We start from the raw sequence: 18,546 nt of genomic DNA on the forward strand, positions 1-18,546 counted from the left end.
TCAAATGACAAATAAAAAAGTAAAAACAAAATTTATGTAAGAACATACCTGATAAATTAATTTCTTTCATATTGGCAAGAGTCCATGAGCTAGTGACGTATGGGATATACAATCCTACCAGGAGGGGCAAAGTTTTCCAAACCTCAAAATGCCTATAAATACACCCCTCACCACACCCACAATTCAGTTTAATGAATAGCCAAGTAGTGGGTGATAAAGAAAGTAGTAAAAAGCATCAACAAAGGAATTTGGAAATAATTGTGCTTTATACAAAAAAAATCATAACCACCATAAAAACAGGGTGGGCCTCATGGACTCTTGCCAATATGAAAGAAATGAATTTATCAGGTACATAAATTATGTTTTCTTTCATGTAATTGGCAAGAGTCCATGAGCTAGTGACGTATGGGATATCAAATACCCAAGATGTGGAACTCCACGCAAGAGTCATTAGAGAGGGAGGGATAAAAATAAACAACAGAAATATGCTGAAAAATTAATCCACAGCCCAAAATATAAGTTATTCTCATAAAGAAAAGAAAAACTTAAAACATCAGCAGAAGAATCAAACTGAAACAGCTGCCTGAAGAACTTTTCTACCAAAAACTGCTTATGAAGAAGCAAATACATCAAAACGGTAGAATTTAGTAAATGTATGCAAAGAGGACCAAGTTGCCGCTTTGCAAATCTGATCAACTGAAGCTTCATTCTTAAAAGCCCATGAAGTGGAGACTGATCTAGTAGAATGAGCTGTAATTCTCTGAGGCGGGGCCTGACCCGACTCTAAATAAGCTTGATGAATCAAAAGCTTTAACCAAGAAGCCAAGGAAATAGCAGAAGCCTTCTGACCTTTCCTAGAACTAGAGAATATAACAAATAGACTAGAAGTCTTTCTGAAATCTTTAGTAGCTTCCACATAATATTTCAAAGCTCTCACCACATCCAAAGAATGTAAGGATTTTTCCAAAGAATTCTTAGGATTAGGACACAAGGAAGGGACAACACTTTCTCTACTAATGTTGTTTGAATTCACAACCTTAGGTAAGAACTTAAATGAAGTCCGCAAAACCGACATTATCCTGCTAAAAAAATCAGAAAAGGAGATTCACAAGAAAGAGCAGAAAGCTCAGAAACTCTTCTAGCAGAAGAGATGGCCAAAAGGAACAACACTTTCCAAGAAAGTAGTTTAATTTCCAAAGAGTGCATAGGCTCAAATGGAGGAGCCTGTAACGCCCTCAAAACCAAATTAAGACTCCAAGGAGGAGAAATTGATTTAATGACAGGCTTAATACGAACTAAAGCCTGTACAAAACAGTGAATATCAGGAAGAGTAGCAATCTTTCTGTGAAATAAAACAGAAAGAGCAGAGATTTGTCCCTTCAAGGAACTTGCAGACAAACCCCTATCCAAACCATCCTGGAGAAACTGTAAAATTCTAGGAATTCTAAAAGAATGCCAAGAAAATTTTTGAGAAGAACACCATGAAATGTAATTCCAAACTCGATAATAAATCTTCCTAGAGACAGATTTATGAGCTTGTAACATAGTATTAATTACCGAGTCAGAGAAACCTCTATGACTTAGCACTAAGCGTTCAATTTCCATACCTTCAAATTTAATGATTTGAGATCCTGATGGAAAAACGGACCTTGAGACAGTAGGTCCTGGCCTTAACGGAAGTGGCCAAATTTGGCAACTGGACATCCAAACAAGATCCGCATACCAAAACCTGTGGGGCCATGCTGGAGCCACCAGCAACACAAATGATTGTTCCATGATGATTTTGTAGATCACTCTTGGAAGAAGAACTAGAGGCAGGAAGATATACGCAGGTTGATAACACCAAGGAAGTGTCAGCGCATCCACTGCTTCCGCCTGAGAATCCCTGGACCTGGACAGGTATCTGGTAAGTTTCTTGTTTAGATGAGAAGCCATTAGATCTATTTCTGGAAGACCCCACATCTGAACAATCTGAGAAAACACATCCGGATGGAGAGACCACTCCCCTGGATGTAAAGTCTGACGGCTGAGATAATCCGCCTCCCAATTGTCTACACCTGGGATATGAACTGCAGAAATTAGACAGGAGCTGGATTCTGCCCAAACAAGTATCCGAGATACTTCTTTCATAGCTTGGGGACTGTGAGTTCCACCCTGATGATTGACATATGCCACCATTGTAATATTGTCTGTCTGAAAACAAATGAATGGTTCTCTCTTCAACAGAAGCCAAAACTAAAGAGCTCTGAGAATTGCATGAAGTTCTAAAATATTGATTGGTATCTCGCCTCTTGATATTTCCAAACCCCTTGTGCTGTCAGAGATCCCCAGACAGCTCCCCAACCTGAAAGACACGCATCTGTTGTGATCACAGTCCAGGTTGGCCAAACAAAAGAGGCCCATTGAACTAATCGCTGGTGATTTAACCACCACGTCAGAAAGTGTCGAACATTGGGAGTTAAGGATATTAATTGTGATATCTTTGTATAATCCCGGCACAATTTATTTAGCATACATAGCTGGAGAGGTCTCATGTGAAAATGAGCAAAAGGAATTGCGTCCGATGCTGCAGTCATGAGGCCTAAAACTTCCATGCACATAGCCACTGAAGGGAATGACTGAGACTGAAGTTGCCGACATGCTGCAACCAATTTCAAACGTCTCTTGTCTGTTAGAGACAGAGTCATGTACATCGAATCTATCTGGAAACCTAAAAAGGTGACCCTTGTCTGAGGAATCAAGAAACTTTTTGGTAAATTGATCTCCAACCATGTTTTTCGAAGAAACAACACTAGTTGATTTGTGTGAGATTCTGCAGAACGTAAAGACTGAGCTAGTACCAAGATATTGTCTAAATAAGGAAACACCACAATACCCTGTTCTCTGATTACAGAGGCACCCAGAACCTTTGAAAAGATTCTTGGAGCTGTTGCTAGGCCAAATGAAAGAGCAACAAATTGGTAATGCTTGTCTAGGAAAGAGAATCTCAGGAACTGATAATGTTCTGGATGAATCGGAATATGAAGGTAAGCATCCTGCAAGTCTATTGTAGACATATAATGTCCTTGCTGAACAAAAGGCTGAATAGTCCTTATAGTCACCATCTTCAAAGTTGGTATTCTTACATAAAGATTCAAAATTTTCAGATCCAGAACTGGTCTGAATTAATTTTCTTTCTTTGGGACAATGAATAGATTTGAATAAAACCCCAGACCTTGTTCCTGAAAAGGAACCAGCATGATTACCCCTAAAACCTCCAGGTCTGAAACACACTTCAGGAAAGCCTACACTTTTACTGGATTTACTGGGATGCGTGAGAGAAAAAAATCTTCTCACAGGAGGTCTTACTCTGAATCCTATTTGGTACCCCTGAGAGACAATGCTTTGAATCCATTGATTTTGGACAGAATTTGCCCAAACATCCTTGAAAAACCTTAATCTGCCCCCTACCAGCTGAGCTGGAATGAGGGCCGCATCTTCATGTGGACTTAGGGGCTGACTTTGGTTTCTTAAAAGACTTGGATTTATTCCAATTTGAGGAAGGTTTCCAATTGGAAACAGTTTCCTTGGGGGAAGGATTAGGTTTTTGTTCCTTATTTTGATGAAAGTAAAGAAAATGATTAGAAGCCTTAGATTTACCCTTAGGTTTTTTATCCTGAGGCAAAAAAACTCCCTTCCCTCCAGTAACAGTTGAAATAATAGAATCCAACTGAGAACCAAATAAATTATTACCTTGGAAGAAAGAGATAGTAATCTAGACTTAGATGTCATATCAGCATTCCAAGATTTAAGCCACAAAGCTCTTCTAGCTAAAATAACTAAAGACATGGATCTAACATCAATTTTGATAATATCATAAATTGCATCACAAATAAAATGATTAACAAGTTGTAGTAAATGAACAATGCTATATAAGTGAGAATCCAATTCTTGCTGCGCTAAATTCTCCAACCAAAAAGTTGAAGTAGCTGCCACATCAGCCAAAGAAATTGCAGGCCTAAGAAGATGACCTGAATATAAATAGGCACAGAGAGAAGCACACTCACAGGAACAACTGGCTCAATACTATTGTTAGCCTGTTCTATGGCGATTTACCACCTGGGTGCAGCTTCTTTTAGCCCAGTAATGCTTTAAAATAGGCTTTCCTTAGATACGATTCAAGCTTCCCATTTAAAGAATCTTTAAAGGAAGTACTATCTTCCATAGGAATAGTGGTTTGTTTAGCAAGAGTAGAAATAGCCCCATCAACTTTGGGGATCTTTTCTCAAAACTCTATTGAAATCGCTGGTAAAGGATACAATTTTTTAAACCTTGCAGAAGGATTAAAAGGAGCTTATTCCATTCCTTGAAATCATATCAGAAATAGCACCAGGAATAGGAAAAACCTCTGGAGTAACCACAGGAGGTTTAAAAACAGAATTTAAATGTTTACTGGTTTTAATATCAAGAGGACTAGCTTCTTCAATATCCAAAGTAATTAACACTTCTTTTAACAAACAACGCATATACCCCATTTTAAATAAATAAGTAGATTAGTCAGTGTCAATATCTGAGGAAGGATCTTCTGAATCAGATAGATCCTCATCAGAGGTGGAAATTCATTATGTTGTTGGTCATTTGAAATTTCATCAACTTTATGAGAAGTTTTAAAAGACCTCTTACGCTTATTAGAAGGTAGAAATGCAGACAAAGCCTTCTGAATAGAATCAGTAAAAAATTCTTTAAAATTCATAGGTATATCATGTACATTAGAAGTTGAAGGAACTGCAACCGGCAATGTACTATTACTGATGGACACACTATCTGCATGTAAAAGTTTATCATGGCAACTAATACAAATTACATTAGGAGAAATAATCTCCACAATTTTACAACAAATGCACTTAGCTTTGGTAGAACCGATGTCAGGCAGCAAAGTTCCAACAGATACTTCTGAGGCAGGATCAGATTGAGACATCTTGCAGAATGTAAAAGAAAAAACAACATATAAAGCAAAATTATCAATTTCCTTATATGACAGTTTCAGGAATGGGAAAAAATGCAAATAGCATAGTCCTCTGACATAGAAAAAGTCAAGAGGCATACAGCAATGGGGCAAATAAATAATGACAAAAGTTTGGCGCCAAGTATGACGCACAACGTAACAAAAAATTTTTGGCGCCATCCATGTCCGGAAATGACACACTCGCGTCACTAACGACGCAACCCTGTGTGAAACCTCTGCATCAATTACGATGCCGGAAATGACGAACTTGCATCAACGGACGTGCCTTTCGCGCCAAAAAATTCTCGTGCCAAGAATGACGCAATAAAGTGTAGCATTTGGCCCACCCGCGAGCCTAAGTCAGCCCGCAATTTGAAACAAAGTAATCAAATGAAAAAGACTAAACCCCAGGTAAGAAAAATATTTCTTAATATTAACTTTACCAAATATGAAACTGACAATCTGCAAAAGGAAATACATGAACCTGACTCATGGCAAATATAAGTACAATACATATATTTAGAACTTTCTATAAATGCATAAAGTGCCAAAACCATAGCTGAGGTGTCTTAAATGGACACTGAACCCAATTTTTTTCTTTACTGATTCAGATACAACATGCAATTTTAAGCAACTTTGTAATTTACTCCTATGATCAATTTTTCTTCATTCTCTTGCTATTTTTATTTGAAAAAGAAGGTATCTAAGATTTTTTTTGTTTCAGACTCTGGATAGCACTTTTTTATTGGTGGATGAATGTACCCACCAATCAGCAAGAACAACCCAGGTTGTTCACCAAAAATGGGCCGGCATCTAAACTTACATTCTTGCATTTCAAATAAAGATACCATGAGAATTAAGAAAATTTGATAATAGCAATAAATTAGAAAGTTGCTTAAAATGGCATGCTCTATCTGAATCACGAAAGAAAAAAATTTGGGTTCAGTGTCCCTTTAAGTAATAAAAACATACTTACCCAAAGACACCCATCCACATATAGCAGATAGCCAAACCAGTACTGAAACAGTTATCAGTAGAGGTAATGGTATATGAGAGTATATCGTTGATCTGAAAAGAGAGGTAGGAGATGAATCTCTACGACCGATAATAGAGAAGCTATGAAATAGACTCCCGTTAGGAAAATCATTGCATTCAATAGGTGATACTCTCCACGTCCCTCTGACATTCGCTGTACTCTGAGAGGAATCGGGCTTCAAAATGCTTAGAAGCGCATATCAACATAGAAATCTTAGCACAAACTTACTTCACCACCTCCATAGGAGGCAAAGTTTGTAAAACTGAATTGTGGGTGTGGTGAGGGGTGTATTTATAGGCATTTTGAGGTTTGGGAAACTTTGCCCCTCCTGGTAGGATTGTATATCCCATACGTCACTAGCTCATGGACTCTTGCCAATTACATGCAAGAAATAGCTATTTTAAAACAATACACTGCAGCATGTAAAATTAATCACTGGAACACAAAGGGAGATAACTTTACAGTATATTGTCCCTTTAGCTGAGAATATATTTGATTATACACAAGAAAAAAAAAGTTATATATATATATATATATATATATATATATATATATATATATATATTTAAAAAGTAGCTTATTGTACAATTTTGGATACAACAGTGACATTGACTTCTTTCCTTTTTTTTTTAAACACAAAACAAATTTCCTTAATTTTGGCAATATTGAAAAAGCAAAAGAAAAAAATATCTATTATTTTAAATACAACCCTATATAGGAACACCAAAGATCTCCTGGATATGTAATATAAAGAAGTGAATAAATAAAAATAAAAAACCATTGAAATAATATTATAAGGAGAAGGAAAATATAAGAATGGGAGAATGACAGATTAATAAGTAAATTATGCTTCAGTGGTAAGCAGTTTCAGCAATTCTGTATGTAATGAATAAATAGTTCCTAAAATATTTTGCTCCCTTTTAATGTAACTGACAAATATCCAGATCTAAGTGTGCTGCACTTTCACAAGAATAAATCCAGCTACAAAAAGAGCCGAATGCTGTGATCGGCCGCATTTTTCTGCATTGTGGGGTATCCAAAACCTCTGAATGAACACATCTAAAAAAAGTATTCATTGTTGTCTATAACTTCAAAAGTTATAAACTCCCTGGAAGAGACAGGCATGAAGAGTCAAGGAGAAAAGGTGTATTTTTTTTATTAGATTTTATTTGCACATATTAGTTACACATACACACATACATACATCCACCATGCTACTCAAATATATATCACACACACATAGTTTTTTTCTAGCACATAGACAATGGCCGATGTATACTATTATCGAGTTTGTAACGCGTCCGTCACCGTTGTCAGTTGCACGTGCAGTTAAAAGTGACCATCCGCAACAAAAACAAACAAACTCCCGCACAAAGTATTAACAAAAAAACATATAACTGGCCGCACAAAGTATTAACAAAAAAAAACATAAACACCCACACGAAGTATTAACAAAAAAAAACAACCGCCCGCACAAAATAATAAAAAAAAACTAACTGTCCGCATGAAGTTTTAACAAAAACATCTAACCTCCCACACTAAGTATTACCAAAAAAAACCACTAACCGCCCACACGAAGTATTAACAAAAAAAAACCTAGCCGCCCGCACAAAGTATTAACAAAAAAACTAACCACCCACAATAATTATTAACAAACACCTAATGCATGCGCAAAATTACCACTAAACCCCCAACCCCCACATCGCAAAATAATAAAGTAATTAACCCCTAATACGCAAATTAAATAACAACGCAAATAACATAATTAAAATATTAGCCCTTACACCGTCAAACCCCTACAACACAAACTACATAATTACACTGTTAACCCCTTAACTGTAAAAACCTCCACAACGCCAATTACCTAATTACAGTATTAACCCCTAAACCGCCAAAAAAAACAATTTAATCACTAAGCCCCCTAACCTAAAACCCCATAATTATTTTACAAGATTTAAGATTAAATTAAAAAATAAACTAATATAAAAAAAAAATCTAACATAACAAAAAAACACTAAAATAACAAAAAATAAAAAAATCTCAAAATTACCAAAAAAATAAATGTAATTATCCAAAATAATTTTATTAAAACCTAAACTAATACCCCTATAAAAAAGGCCCCCAAAATAAAAACACCCCCTAATCTAACACAAAACTACCTTTTTTGTAGGGCATTGCCCTAAGTTAAACAGCTCTTTTACCTAAAAAAATTACAAAGTACCCCCTAAGAGTTAAACCCACAAATTAAAAAACTTAAGTCTAAAAATACCTAAGCTGCCCATTGCCACTAAAGGGGCATTTGTATGGGCATTGCCATTAAAAGGGCAATCAGCTCTTTTGCTGCCCATTAAAATAAGAAAGCCCTAATCTAAAAAGAAACCACTAACACTAAACTACCAATAGCCCTTAAAAGGGCCTTTTGTAAGGCATTGCCCTAGAGTGATCAGCTCTTATACCTAAATAAAGTACCAATTACCCCCTAAAAGTAACCCCCCCCACCCATACAAAAAAAATAAGTCTAAAAAAACCTAAGCTACCCATTGCCCCTAAAGGGGCATTTGTATGGGCATTGCCTTTAAAAGGGCAATCAGCTCTTTTGCTGCCCATTAATCTAAAAAAAAAAAACAACACCAAAAATGTAAAAGAAACATCCAGTCTGACCCCAAAATAGGTACTCACAGTTCCTGAAGTCCGGCGGTTAAGTTCTTCTTCCAGCCGACTCCATCCTTATCAAGTGCGGGGACATCTTCTTTCTTCATCCAGAATGGAAGTGGCATGGAGAGGAGATGGCTGCAGAGAAGGACCGGTGATCGCGGTATGGAGGATCCACTTCATGCGGTTGTCACCGCACACTGAAGATTGAATGCAAGATACCCCATTTATATTGGGTACCTTGCATTCCTATTTCCTATTGGTTGTATAGGATTTCAGTAGCTCTCATCCTATTGGCTGATTTCAAAATTTCAGCTAATAGGAATACAAGGTACCTTAAAGGGACATAATACTCATATGCTAAATCCCTTGAAACTGATTCAGTATAACTGTAAAAAGCTGACAGGAAAATATCACCTAAGCATCTCTATGTAAAAAAGGAAGATATTTTACCTCACAATTTCACAAATTTGAGGTCATGAACTCTTTTACTGTGATCTCATGAGATTTCACTTAACTCTCATGAGATTTAATAGTAAACTTCCTTACACTGAATAGGGAAATAAGATGAGAGTTTACAAAAGCTCGCTCCTTCCACTGTCCCGGGACAGACATACTGATTTGCTGCTTAGAAGTCCTTTACAATGGGATGTGGCTACTGAGAAACTTTTGAGGTAAAATATCTTTCTTTTTTATATAGAGATGTTCAGGTGATATTTTCAGTTTTTTACATTTATACTGCATCACTTTCAAGCGTTTAAACATTTGGGTATTATGGCCCTTTAATGGGGTACCTTGCATTCAATCTTCAGTGTGCAGCGGCATTCGGATGAAGAAGATCCTCCATGCTGAATTTCTACACGGCTTCCATTCTTGCTCAATGCTCCGCGATCGTGGATCCTGCCCTGCGGTCACCTCCGCTCTGTGCCGCCTTTGCTCTGGATGAAAATAGAAGACGTCCCCACACTGGATGAAGATGTCGCTGCCTGGAAGAAGACCTTCACTGCCGGACTTCAGGAACTGTGAGTACCTATTTTGGGGTTAGACAGGGTTTTTAGATTAGGGATTTTTTTTTTTTAATGGGCTCCAAAAGATCTGATTGCCCTTTTAAGGGCAATGCCCATACAAATGCCCCTTTAGGGGCAATGGATAGCTTACGTTTTTTTTTAGACTTATTTTTATTTTTATTTTGGGGGGTTGTGTGGGTGGGGGGTTTACTTTTAGGGGTTACTTTGTAATTATTTTAGGTAAAATAGCTGTTTAACTTAGGGCAATGCCCTACAAAAGACCCTTTTAGGGGTAGTTTTTTTATAGGGATATTATATTATGTTAAAAAAAAATTATTTTGATAATTTTGTTTATTTTTTTCTGTAATTTTAAATAGGTCAGTATGCAGAAGGTGGTCCATATTTCCTGTCCTGGGTGTATTTTAATTTCCTGCAAACTTCAATTTAAAAAAATAGACTACCCTTTGGGTAGGCTTATCGCCTTGTGTTCCACAAGTATCTATCCTGTCTCCCATGCAATTTACTTACTACCACTGAGGGACATCATTAACCGACATGGAATAAGGTATCATTGTTATGCTGATGACACACAACTCTACTTCTCCTTTGCTCCAGATACTACAGACCCAGAATGCCACATAAACAATTGCTTAACAGACCATCATAGAATGGATGAATGCTAGCTGTCTCAAAGTGAACCTGGACAAAACAAAGTTACTCTTGGTCAGGGGACCCCGGGCATCAAAAATATCCCACGATCACCCAACTGGCCTGGAGCCTTGAGGCTCTAAACTCTTAAGTTCAGCAAAGGTACGAAACCATGGAGTGCTGATTGACGCTGGACTATCTTTTAAACAGCAGATTTCCTCTGTAATAAAATCTGCCTACTTTCATCCGAAAAACATAGCCAGGATACAACACTTAATTCCACCGGATGATATGCCAACATTAATCCATGCATTTGTATCCTCTAGGCTAGATTACTGCAATGCACTTTACTTGGGCCTCCCAAAAAAAGAACTCCATCGCCTTCAGACAGTACAAAACGCAGCAGCCAGACTATTGACCAATCAAACTCGCTCCTGCCACACAACACCTGCTCTCCACTCCCTGCATTGGCTTCCAATTAAATGGTGAACATATTTTAAAATAGGCCTGCTGACCTTCAAAGCCTTAAACAACCAAGGCCCACAGTACCTGAAAGAGCTCCTGACACCCTACATCCCATCCCGTTCACTTAGGTCAGCCAACACATCCCTCCTCTCAGTGCCAAGAATAAGGACAAACTCAGGCTCCAGAGCATTCTGCCACGCTGCCCCTACTTTCTGGAACTCTTTACCGTGCGCAATTAGAGAGGCACCGTCCTTACAGACTTTAAAAAAAAAGCTAAAAACCCACCTCTTCCATCAGGCATTCAGTCCACTTATATGACCTTCAGATACTCCTAACTTTTATGTCTTATGTTGGTATATTTGTAAAGTGCTTTGAGTCTCACAGGGAGAAAAGCGCTATATAAATCGCAAATTATTATTATAATTATTTTTGTATTCAATAAAGGTCATCTGTGAAATTAATATATTACTAGAAAATCGTGAGATTAAAAGCGATTTCTAGCCACTCCATCTCAGAGCAGTCAGTGGTAAGATCAACTCAATTGTAATCAACACATTTGCTACTATCTTGCATCCATTAAATTCTTGCCGCAAAGAACAACTTCCAATGAGAAGGTTACCGGCATCACAAAAATGTTTTAAAAAACATAACTAAGACAGCATCATGAGCTATGATATAGTGAGATGCCACTGCGGCAAAGAAAATCTTTTGGATTTTTCTAAATGCCTACTGCTGAGTTGGCTTAGATGAAAAACCAAGACCATATCTGAAGAACACCACAGATTCCCTACCATCAACCCTTTTTTTCACATATGCACGATTACCAATACAGAGACTGTTCTTTCCTGCAATGCCACAGACATGCAAATAATGTTGCAGTTATATTTATTGTTTTTCCACATTTTTAGTGGTTAATGTTTGTTGTGCAAGATATCATTTATTGAGCCCTTTAATACAACCATAGATGTTAATAGTAGGAATTTCACACTAGCAATCATCTGAACAAGAAAGGTAAAATAAGCATTAAAGGGACATGAAACCCTTAAAATGTCCTTTATGATTCAGATACAGCATGCAATTTTAAACAACTTTCCAATCTACTTCTAATAACTTATTTGCTTAGTACTCTTGGTATCCTTTATTGAAAAGGATACATAGGTAGGCTCAGGAACTGTGAGTTAGCTGCACATAAATGCCTCTTTTCATTGGTTTACAAATGTGTTCAGCTAGCTCCCAGTAGTGCATTGCTGGTCCTTCATTAAATGATACCAAGAGAATGCAGCAACATTAATAGTAGGAGTAACTTAGAAAGTTGTATGCTCTATCTGAATCTTGAAAGAAAAATAATGTCCAATGATGAATTTTCAATGTGAACTTGCTTGAACAAGATAACTCATCAGCATAACAAATGTCTATGAATCTAGCCAACTATTTATATGTGGAAATACAGTTTAGGCATGAATAGGTAACCCCAAGAAAAGAGAAAGAGAAGGGAAATGATAGAGAGGGAGACAGAAGGAAATTGAGCTTGAGAGTTACTGAGAAGAGGAATGGCAGAAAGAGAGGGTACTTCAGAGGGGTAGTAAGAAAGTCATAAAAAAGGGGAGTAAAACTGTAGATAGAGTGAGCAAAGAAGGAAGTATGGATGAGTGTTGTGTGTGTAGGAGTAGGTCACTAAATATTGCAAAATAAAGAAATGCATTTAGAAATGTCCCACATAAGTCAGAAAGCAGACGTATTGCTTTGCCAAGTATACAATTTTGCATGGCTGCTTGTTCTCTGAGCAGGCTCATCTATTTGTGTTGGTTCACTTGACATTCAGAGACAATTTTATGTATGTTACAAGCAATGAAAAATCTATAACTGTAACAGTAATAAGGTTCTTTCCATCCATAATCCCAACCTTCCAATGATCAGACCATGATCAGTCAAGCAATCATCCAATCTTTTTCTCTCAAAAACTAAAGCAGCTCTTACTTTGTAACATACTTCTGTATGAAAAATGCCTAATCCCTCTGTAGTGTGGTGGGATAAGTCCGATCTCTTTAGGAGCCTGATGATCAAATGCTTTTTTTTTAATCTTCTCACAATTTATATAATGGAAATTATGAATCAATCATTTGGGAAAATTAGTTCCTACATACATATTATTTTTTCATATATCCAGAAACTGATCCAAGAATAACTGCTAAGCAGACCGCTTTACAATTATCTGCTTTTTTTCACTTTTTTTTTTGCAAAACACAGCACTATATAATAATGGATCTCATGTAGCAGTTAAATGATGACTCAAACTTCTTTTTGTGACCTCTTTGCTATTTAACTAAAATACTTCGTTAATTATGCTATTCTCTGTCACTATATATGAATATGTGGAATCTTAAAACTTTCATTACTTTAATGTTCCTCTCCACTGAACAGAAAATTAAACCTCATTGCTTTTGATTTTTGAACTGCCAACCATTTTCTTTGGCATGGTTTTAATAACAAGATTAAAAAAAAAAAAAAATAATAAAAAAAAAAAAAAAGTAACTCAAGAAATCTTACTAATAAGGGTCTGTGCAACAATGTGATAAATTTGACTAAAACTTTGGTACTTGCATTCTGTACAAATGAAATAAATGTAGGGAAATCTTCTATGTTTGTCTACTTGCAACAAATGGAATCTGTAATGTATTCAAAAGTATAATGTAAACAGATCCAATGTTTTTATTTATTTCACACATTGTCATCTATTTATCTATTTTACCTTTTAAATTATGTACATTATTCATCAAAAATATTGTTCATAATGGTGTAAAACGGAACCCTGCTATATCCAAGTTTGATATTCCACATTAAAGAGACATTGCATTTCAAACAGCTGATTTTGTTTTCTGAAAATACCCCCCATTGTTTGCAAGAATGTGTCCATTCAAATGATATGAGTCATAAACATATTATCACAATGGGCTCCATGTACTAACTGGGGGACGTTCAGATTCTCAACTCGCGAAGCTGTCCGCCCACCTTCACTACACCTGGGCAGCAGATCTGTTGATCCGCTTTCCCGTATGTATCATTACACACTCATCAGAGTGTGTAATGCCCACCCCTTCAGGCTGTTGAGCGAGCTCTCTGTGATTTTCCCTTGCCACCTCGGAGCAGGTGCGTATATGCGAACCTGCCCGCAAGGGCTCCGGAGCAGCGTTTGCTGCTTCGTACATGGAGCCCAAACTCTCGGTAAAAAATCCACTACTTAGTTTCTGAAATTGCTATTATGAGTGGTGGACTGCTTCAATAAGCAAAAACGGCTTTTTCAGCTACTGGTAGCTAGCTGCTGAACATAGGGAAATAATGGGCCAGATTACAAGTGGAGCACAAACAGGGTTTATTGCAAGTGTTTGTGCTCATCGGACTTATCACTCCTATTAGTTGAAAGTAAATGCGATCCCCAGTTTATGCTAGAATTATTACTGTGACTTCAGAGCTCTGGTTAACTGTTTTGTGAAACTAAAAAGTGTCATAAAAAACATCAAAAATACATTTTCAAAAGTAAATTTACACTTATAATAACACCATCTAATACAATTATTAATAAAAAATAAAAAATATTGCACACAAAAGTTTCAAAGACTCAAAGGGCTCCATGTACTAAGAGGCGGGCGGACAGCTTCTTAACTCGCGAAGCTGTCCGCCCGCCTCCGCTACACACGGGCAGCGGATCTATTGATCCGCTTGCCCGTATGTATCATTACACACTCAGCGGAGTGTGTAATGCCCGCCCCTTCAGTCGCGCGACCAATCACGCGACTGCAGGGGCTGTCAATCACCGAGAGCGAGCGAGCTCTCTGTGATTTTACTTCGCCACCTAAGAGGTGGCGTAGGGTGTAGGAAGCAGCGATCTAATGACCGCTGCTTCTTACATTGCGGGAAGCAGGCTCGCATATGCGAACCTGCCCCGCAAAGGCTCCGGAGCAGCTTTCGCTGCTTCGTACATGGAGCCCAAAGTGGCTGGTTATTGCTACCACAAGCTTGCGGTAGCAATTAGAGCTCCAAAAATTAACCAGAGATTATATCTCTGGTTAATCTTCTAAAAGTGCCCCAAAAGCAATTTAAAAAGAGGGCAATGCAAATATATATGTATATGATTATATACATATAGTATATTTATGTGTTAATATTTGTATATACACATATTAACAGATAAATATATATGCCGGGTTTCTTCAAGAGGGATTTAATAACAGATCTGTTATTAAATCCCTCTTGAAGAAGCCCGGCCGCTGACCGGGGGAAACGCGTCAGGGTACTTGACTGACAACTTAGGCTGGAAACATTAAAGGGTCCTGGTATCCTGCACTCACAACAGCCACAGATCTCACTGACACGGTATCCGGATTCACCTGTCAGTCACCTCTAGTGCAGCAGTGCTCGGCAATTACAACAAGCCGGCTGTGAGAAGCATCAAGAACTGTACCACCCACGATCCTCCTAATTGCAGCATATTTATTTTAATCTTGTAAGTGCATATATATTTGTGTATTATACTTTGTCATTAAACGCTTTCACTTGAGTCCTGCCTTTTGTGCCATTTCTTCTCTCTCCACATATACTTGTCCCTACATACGAAGCCCTGGTTAGGAAATACCAGGCTGGATTAAAGGCAGCAAGGTTTGGGCACAGTGTCTTCCCTGGAATTGAAGGGACTGCATAATCTAAATACTTGAAAATACTTGAAAAATACTTGAAAATACTGACAAACACCCCAGAGCATAGGAAGATTTATTGGACTCATTTCAACTAAAGGTACTGGGGGGTAGTTATCAAGCCGTCTACTTTTCTGGCTTCGCCGGCCCAATACGTCCGCCTAAGCTCGCCTACCTTCGCCGCCGCGGACCTTGAATACGTTCGCCTAAGTTATCAAATAAAGCTGTCAAAAAGCCGCGGGGCGATGAGCAGTGGACTGTGAGAGTTATCACTCATCCGATCTCGCTGCCCTTCGGCTTTTTCCCAGCTTTATTGCTAGCCTGTCACTAAGCACCCACACTAAACTGCACTGTTCTACCCCCTATACCGGCGCCCCCGGAGCCCCCCGCAACTAAATAAAGTTACTAACCCCTAAACCGCCGCTCCTAGACCCTGCTGCAACTCTTATAAATGTATTAACCCCTAAACCGCCGCTTCCGGAGCCCACCGCCACCTACATTATACCTAGTAACCCCTATCCTGCCCCCCCTACACCGTCGCCCTCTATTATAAAATTATTAACCCCTATCCTGCTGATCCCGCACCTCTCCGCAACTAAATAAATAGTTTAACCCCTAAACCGCCGCTCCATGAACCCGCCGCAACCTATATTAAACCTATTAACCCCTATCCTGCCCCCCCTACACCGTCGCCACCTATAATAAATTTATCAACCCCTAATCTGCCCCCCCTACACCGTCGCCACCTATAATAAATTTATTAACCCCTATCCTGCCCCCCACTACGCCGCCGCCACTGTAATAAAATGATTAACCCCTAAACCTAAGTCTAACCCTAACCCTAACGCCCCCCTAACTTAAATATTAATTAAATAAATCTAAATAAATTAACTCTTATTAAGTAAATGAATCCTATTTAAAACTAAATACTTACCTTTAAAATAAACCCTAATATAGCTACAATATAAATAATAATTATATTCTAGCTATCTTAGGATTTATATTTATTTTACAGGTAACTTTCAATATATTTTAACCATGTACAATAACTATTAAATAGTTATTAACTATTTAATAGCTTACCTAGCTAAAATAAAGAGAAATGTACCTGTGAAATAAATCCTAACCTAAGTTACAATTACACCTAACACTACACTATACTTTAATAAATTATTCCTATTTAAAAATAAATACTTACCTGTAAAATAAACCCTAAGATAGCTACAATGTAATTAATAATTATATTATAGCTATCTTAAGATTTATATTTATTTTACAGGTAACTTTGTATTTATTTTAGCTAGTTAGAATAGTTATTAAATAGTTATTAACTATTTAATAACTACCTAGCTAAAAGAAATACAAAATTACCTGTAAAATAAATCCTAACCTAAGTTACAATTAAACCTAATACTACACTATCATTAAATTAACTAAATAAACTACCTACAAATAACTACAATTAAATACAATTACATAAACTAACTAAAGTACAAAAAATAAAAAAAGCTAAGTTACAAAAAATAAAAAATTAAGTTACAAACATGTTAAAAATATTACAACAATTTTAAGCTACTTACACCTAATCTAAGCCCCCTAATAAAATAACAAACCCCCCCAAAATAAAAAAAATCCCTACCCTATTCTAAATTAAATAAATTTCAAAGCTCTTTTACCTTACCAGCCCTTAAAAGGGCCATTTGTGGGGGCATGCCCCAAAAAGTTCAGCTCTTTTGCCTGTAAAAGAAAAATACAACCCCCCCAACATTAAAACCCACCACCCACATACCCCTAATCTAACCCAAACCCCCCTTAAAAAAACCTAACACTAATCCCCTGAAGATCATCCTACCTTGAGTCGTCTTCACTCAGCCGAGCCACCGATGGAACTGAAGAGGACATCCGGAGCGGAAGAAGTTAATCCTCCAAGCGGCGCTGAAGAAATCTTCCATCCGATGAAGTCATCATCCAGGCGGCGCTGAAGAGGTCTTCTATCCGGGCGAAGTCATTTTCCAAGCCGGGTCTTGAATCTTCCTTCCGCCGACGCGGAACCACCTTCTTCACCGATGGACTACGACGAATGACGGCTCCTTTAAGGGACGTCATCCAAGATGGCGTCCCCTCAATTCCGATTGGCTGATAGGATTCTATCAGCCAATCGGAATTAAGGTTGGAAAAATCTGATTGGCTGATGGAATCAGCCAATCAGATTGAGCTCGCATTCTATTGGCTGTTCCGATCAGCCAATAGAATGCGAGCTCAATCTGATTGGCTGATTGGATCAGCCAATCGGATTGAACTTGAATCTGATTGGCTGATTCCATCAGCCAATCAGATTTTCCTACCTTAATTCCGATTGGCTGATAGAATCCTATCAGCCAATCGGAATTGAGGGGACGCCATCTTGGATGACGTCCCTTAAAGGAGCCGTCATTCGTCGTAGTCCGTCGGTGAAGAAGGTGGTTCCGCGTCGGCGGAAGGAAGATTCAAGACCCGGCTTGGAAGATGACTTCGCCCGGATAGAAGACCTCTTCAGCGCCGCCTGGATGATGACTTCATTGGATGGAAGATTTCTTCAGCGCCGCTTGGAGGATTAACTTCTTCCGCTCCGGATGTCCTCTTCAGTTCCATCGGTGGCTCGGCTGAGTGAAGACGACTCAAGGTAGGATGATCTTCAGGGGATTAGTGTTAGGTTTTTGTAAGGGGGGTTTGGGTTAGATTAGGGGTATGTGGGTGGTGGGTTTTAATGTTGGGGGGGTTGTATTTTTCTTTTACAGGCAAAAGAGCTGAATTCTTTGGGGCATGCCCCCACAAATGGCCCTTTTAAGGGCTGGTAAGGTAAAAGAGCTTTGAACTTTATTTAATTTAGAATAGGGTAGGGCATTTTTTTATTTTGGGGGGGTTTGTTATTTTATTAGGGGGCTTAGATTAGGTGTAAGTAGCTTAAAATTGTTGTAATATTTTTAACATGTTTGTAACTTAATTTTTTATTTTTTGTAACTTAGCTTTTTTTATTTTTTGTACTTTAGTTAGTTTATGTAATTGTTTTTAATTGTAGTTATTTGT

Source organism: Bombina bombina, chromosome 3 (genome assembly GCF_027579735.1).
Source record: "Bombina bombina isolate aBomBom1 chromosome 3, aBomBom1.pri, whole genome shotgun sequence".
NCBI classification, from domain to species: domain Eukaryota; kingdom Metazoa; phylum Chordata; class Amphibia; order Anura; family Bombinatoridae; genus Bombina; species Bombina bombina.